At 55.4% G+C, this 5,992-nt stretch overlaps 1 long non-coding RNA gene across 1 annotated transcript in view; it reads left to right on the top strand.

Moving 5' to 3' along the window:
- Positions 1–5,899: 5,899 nt before the first annotated feature.
- Positions 5,900–5,992, top strand: part of LOC107204055 — a 495-nt gene continuing 402 nt past the window's right edge. Inside the window, exon 1 of the long non-coding RNA XR_001521447.2 lies at positions 5,900–5,986. This is a non-coding gene — a long non-coding RNA (uncharacterized LOC107204055). The remainder of the gene's footprint in view (positions 5,987–5,992) is intronic.

The raw sequence follows: 5,992 nt of genomic DNA, 5'->3' as shown, positions 1-5,992 counted from the left end.
GGACAAATGGGAAGCCCAGAGCTCTCCCAAGGAAACTGAGGCACGGCACCTGAAATCCCTTTGTCATCCCCACACAGATGAGTGTGCTCACAAATGTCCTGCACCTCTCCCTTCTCCTGCCTCTCCCAGATTCCCACAGAGGGCTGAGGGCTCTTCCCAGATCCCTCAGACCCAGATCCTTTCTCCAAGGCTCCAAGATTCCTCCAGCTCCAAGAGCAGAAGAGATTTGGGACTCCTCCAAATCCCAAACCAGGGTTTACAGCCTCCTGTGGGCTCATTCTCATTCCACATCCTTCTCCTGCTCACTTCCAGGAGAATTTCAGATCCCAAAGCTGGAGACCCCACATTCTCTGCCTGTTCCCCTCCCAAGGGACAGCAGTGACCTGGAATGATCCGCCCATCCCTTCCACTGCAGGGAATGAACCATTTCCTGGCTCTTTTTGGGGAGCATTGAGCTTATCCCGCCCGCAGGGTGCCCAGCTCAGCCCAGCAGTGCACGAGGCGTGAGCTGATGGGGAAAGGCCCCAGAGCCTTCCAGATGAAGAGCCACCAGGTTTTAGTGGGATCACAGGCCCAGATTCCCTCACAGTCACTGGCCAGGCCATCCCTGGAGAGCGGGATGAGGGCAGGAGGCACCAGAAAACACCAACGGCGTGGCCACGGGCTCCAGCAGCCACCACCAGCCGTGGATCAGCAGCTCAGGGAGAAGGGGAAACACCAACAAACCTTCTGGGAGTCCAGAGGGACTGGGATCCTTCACAGAATCCCACAATGCTTTCAGCTGGAAGGGACATCAAAACTCATCCCATTCCACCCTCCGGTCCAGCCTGGCCTTGGACACTGCAGGGATCCAGGGGCAGCCACAGCTGCTCTGGGAATCTGTGCCAGGGTCTCCCCACCCTCCCAGCCAGGAATTCCTTCCCAATATCCCACCCTAAACTCTCTTTGATTTGAAGCCATCTTTATGTGGCCAGGAAGGGAAAGCCAACAAGAGGCTCCTCTCACACAGCCAAAGCCCTGAACTCTGGGAGGATTTTTCCCCCAAAAGTCACCCAAGTTTGACGCTGGAGAAGCATCTCCTCAACTTGGCAGAGAAAGAAAACCAAAATAAAAACGAGGAGAAGGCACAAACCAGCACTTTGTCCACTCCAGTGAGGTCACTGGACACCAGTTTGTGTCACTGGAGCAGCAGTGTTGCACTCAGCACACCCAAACCTGGCGACCAAAATTCCCTGGGGGATGGGATAACGTCAAGAGCAGCCCCTGGGAGAGCTGGAGTTTGTGAAACCCCCAGCCCCAGTAAAACCAGTGGCTGGATGAAGAGACCAACGCCATCCCACCTCTCCAGAGTGGGTTTTCCAGGGGCAGGATTTTCCAGTGGTTCATAGGGGTGGACGTGATCCCCTCCACCCCTGGCAGTTCCCATAATTCCTGCAGGATTTACCCCTGGATCAGGTGTCCCAGGCTGGGGGAGCTGTTATCAGCGTGGAGATCGATTCAGGCAGAGTCCAACACAAACATTTCTTGGCAGGCCCGAGATAAACCCGGATTAACGGCGAGCACGGGGAGCTGGGCTGGGGCTGTCCCCTGGTTAAACACCTCCTAATCTGCAGGTGACAAATGACAAACTGCCCCAGGAACATCAGGTGTTGTCACCACCGGGGCCAGGAGGGAAATCAGTGTTTGCTAAACAGGCACAGGGAGGGCTGGGGGGGTGTTTCACCAGCCCCCTGCTCACTCCTGCCTGCCCAGAGCTCCCATCCCATCTCCCAGACGGGAGATTCCTGCTCTGCTGGATCCCAGGCCCCTGCTCACAGCCAGCCCCCAGCGTGGTGCTGTCACTGCTGCAAGGAGCTCTGGGGACAGAGGGGCAGGGAAAATGTCACCTGTGCCCGTGCTGGGCAGCCAAGAGCATCCAGCACCAGGACCCAGCACCAGAGGGATGTGGAACTGCCAGGATAAATCCAGAGGAGGCTCCCAGGGCTGGAGCCAGCCTGGGGTAGCTGGGGGGGCTCACCTGGAGAGGAGAAGGATCCAGGGAGAGCTCAGAGCCCCTTGCAGGGCCTGAAGGGGCTCCAGGAGAGCTGGAGAGGGACTGGGGACAAGGGATGGAGGGACAGGACACAGGGAATGGCTCCCAGTGCCAGAGGGCAGGGCTGGATGGGATTTTGGGCAGGAATTGTTCCCTGGCAGGGTGGGCAGGCCCTGGCACAGATGCCCAGAGCAGCCCCTGGATCCCTGGAATGTCCCAGGCCAGGCTGGACAGGGCTGGGAGCAGCCTGGGCCAGCGGAAGGTGTCGAGGTTGGGTGAGCTCTGATGTCCCCTCTGACACAAACCACTCCAGGATTCCGTGACGTGGGGGCTCAGGGAAGGAGGGAACAGCAGGACACGGCTCCAAGGGGAAGGGGGGACCCCGGGAACGCAGGTGTGGCACAACGGTCGTGCCACAACAACCCAGCCCCGGCTCTTTCTCCTCCTGCACCTGCACAAAACCGCAGCCTCCAAGGGAATCAGCAAACAATGGGCAGGATAATCAATCAACCCCCCTGGCACGGCCCTGGCAGTGCCCCTGTGCAGGCTCACTTTATAAATAGCCTGTATTTATATCCAGATTTGGTTCAATATCAGCATTTATTGTCTCCTGGTTAAATATTGACCTGGGTAAATATTTGTTCCTCTGATCATTTGGGTTTGATACCGACCTGGATCGACGTTATTTTCTGTTTGTTCCTCAAGTCTCCTGGAACTCTCTGCAAAACGGGATTAGCAAAGAAAGCCCCGGGACTCTTCCTTTCAAGTGCCCAACGTTTGGCTGCTGTAAACAACAAAGCCGTGTCCCAGATGGAATCCCTGCTCCCGTGGGAATGTGCTGGAAGGCCCTGGATGGGCTCCCCTGCTCGCTCAGTCCCACAGAGACTCCCAGCAGGTGAGGGGCTGCTCTCAAAGCAGATAATTTGGGATGGAAAACCCCTCTAAGGTGATCAAGTCCAAGGTTTGCATCATCCACTCCAGATATTTCCCCTTTTCCTGACACACAAGGGACGTGAGACCCCATCCTGCCCAAACCTGGGGCTTCAGAGCAGCTCCAGGTTGAGGTGCTACTCCCAAATCATTCATGGAATTCCCTTCATCCTCCAGGTTTGTGCCCATGGACGGCCCAGGAGATGGGGAGGGTTATCCCAGTGCCTCCCCAGGAAGCAGGGAAGCTGGGAATCTCCATCCAGGCAGCCCCACTCCCAGCCTTGCTGGCTGTGTTTGCAATTCCTTCCCTCGGGCAGCTGATAAAGGCTCCCTCAAAGGCAATCCAGCTCAGGTATTTATCACCGTGCCACAATCCCAAAGGCCAAGGGAGCCAGGGAAAACACCCTCATCCAGCTCCAAGGTCAAGGGGTTGGAAGAGAGAGGAGCAGCTGGGAACAGCCAGGCTCCAGCAGCAAGCAGAAACCTTTCCAAAAATAAAGCCATAAATAGACTGAAAAATAACAAAGCCTTGGAGACACCGAGCCCAGAGCGGGAGGGGAATGACACAGGAGCACCTCCAGATGTGAGGGTGAGGGGTTCTCACATTGACTTTGGGGTTGATCCACATTTTTGGGGTAGATCCCACTCCTGCAGAACCCCCAGGAGCCACCTCAGCCCTGGATGGAGCGGGAAGGAAGGTGGGAATCAGGGATGGCCTCTCCCAGGGCTGCACCCGCTGTGAGGACAGCTCTCAAAGCCTGGGGAGGGAGGACATGAGGGTTCAAGGGAGTCAGACCTCCAAGGCTTTCCAGGATATTCCCATTCTGTGATTTCTGAGCTGCTCCTGCTCAGCCCCTGGAGGTTTTCCATCAAAGCCAAGGGGAGGTTTTCCATCAAAGCTCCTGGAGGTCGATCTGGGCCGATTCCTGCTGTGAGCTGCTACAGCCCCTTGGGTGGTGTTTTAGGGGGGAAATGAAATGTTTTAGTGTGATTTCAACTCCTGGAAGCTCGAGAGGCTTGGAGCTGCTCCAGCCTCAGCCAAAACACGGCGGAACTCAAGGAACCCTGGGTTACACGGCACAAATCAGAGCTGGATTTGGAATTAGCCAGGAGCAGGGGATCCCTGCAGCTTCATCCCAGAACTGCCTCTCCCTGACCCTTGGGTGTCCCAGGATTACCTGGACAAATTTATCCACCTGCTCCCGGCCACAGGACACTGGGATTGTCTTTGAGCCTTCCAGTGCCCCAGTTACAGATCCCTGCCCCAAGTCCTGAACAGGAGAGGCTCTGGAGCTGCCAGGGATCCTCCCCAGCTGGTGGGATTGACTCTGCCTCCCTCATCCCTGTGGCAGCTCACACATTCCCAGGGGCTGCCAATGGAATGAGTCACTGCCTGCTTGCCGGGGCCTGCGGTGCCCTCCTGGCATCCAGATCCCATCAGAGGCCACAAATCCTGTTATTCACAGGAAAACCACCAGGCAGACCCCGGGCAAGGTCAGGTTTCACCTGCAGACAGCAAATTCCCCCCATCCCTGCGGCCCCAACTTCCTCCCAGAGCTGTTGGGGAAACAAAACGAAGCCTGAGGCAGCTGGGAACGTTGGGTTGGGCCAACTCTTCTTCCAAGCCTCAACATCCCCAGGCCAAGAAGATCCTGCCAAAACAGGGACTGGGGATGTGGGGGACACTGGAGCAGGTCCCTCCTGTCCCCGTGTCCTGTGCTGAGTATTCCATGGAATCGTGGAATGGTTGGGCTTGGAAGGGACCTCAACCTTCACCTCATTCCACCCCTGCCATGGGCAGGGAGCTCTGCACTCCTGGGAGCAGAGATCTGGAGTTTCCTCAGGGCCTTCCACGTTTTCCCTGTGCATCAAGGAATCCCCGACTGCTGCTAATTAAGGGAGGCTAATTATGGCACAGGCCAGTGACAGCTCCCAGGAGAAGGCTCCGAGCCCTGGAGAAGCTCCAGCGGGAGCATTTGGGAGCCTGGGCACTGCCAGCCCTGGGAAACACGAGGGCTGTGACCCTCCTGGGAACCCCAAGGGGATGGAAAACCCCAAATTTGAGTTCTTCCCACACCACAGCACCACAAAACTCCCAAATGCTGGAAGCTGCCCAGAAGGAAACGTTCAAGAGTGTTTTGGATGAGCAGCTGGGGAGATGCCCTGATTTTTCCCAATAAATTTGGGATTTTCACACAGTTTAGAGAACATCAAACCTGCTCATTGTGAGGGATTTTAATATCTCCAGCCATTCCTGTGTTTACCTCCCTGAAATACCCCCGAGGAGCAGCAAAATGATGATTTTGTAGAGACAACATAAAAATGTTTGGGGTAAATAAATACACAACAAAAAACGCCGTGGTTGGATGGGCAGGAGAGCATCCTCCTCCTCTGGCCTCTCCAAGGATGGGTTCAGATCCATGAGATAAACTACCTGAGGTGTGAGGGATCTGAGAAGGGATGGGTCATATCCTGCTTTTTTGGGATAAACCTGTGTTTTCAGAGCAGCTACACTGGGATGAATTCCTCGCCATTCCCTTCTCCAGCTTCCACTGAAAATCCTACAAAGAGCGAGGTCCTGAAGCTCATTTTCATACTTGCAAATCCTGCTCTGGGTGGGAACTCGAAGGTCCCTCCCGAGAGGAGAAAATAATAAATTTCCAAGAATTCTCGCAGCATTTCTGAACTCAATGAAAGATTCTTTGTTTGAGTTTCAAGCCGAGCTCGGCCGGGGCTGAAGCTCTTTGATGTGGTAAACAGCCCACGGGGTGTTTTTTTGGAGGGTTTTCGTGCTAGCTCAAGTTCTGAGAACATCTGAATTGTAAACAGGAGTTCTCCAATCCCCAGAGCCCGGCGGGACCCTGTGACTGCGGGAATTCGCCAATGGAGCAGGAGGAAAGCAAACATTGTAATCAAGCTCACAAGACGCTCGTGAGTGCGATTATTTGCAGTGGATGGGTTGGATAAAAGAACTCACTGGAGCAGGGAAGGAGAACAAAACAGAGCCGGGAGGTGACCGAACAGGTTTGA

Source organism: Parus major, chromosome 4A, assembly GCF_001522545.3.
Source record: "Parus major isolate Abel chromosome 4A, Parus_major1.1, whole genome shotgun sequence".
Taxonomy (NCBI): domain Eukaryota; kingdom Metazoa; phylum Chordata; class Aves; order Passeriformes; family Paridae; genus Parus; species Parus major.
The sequence above is the reverse complement of the archived record's forward strand: the minus strand, read 5'-3'. Positions and strand labels throughout refer to the sequence as shown.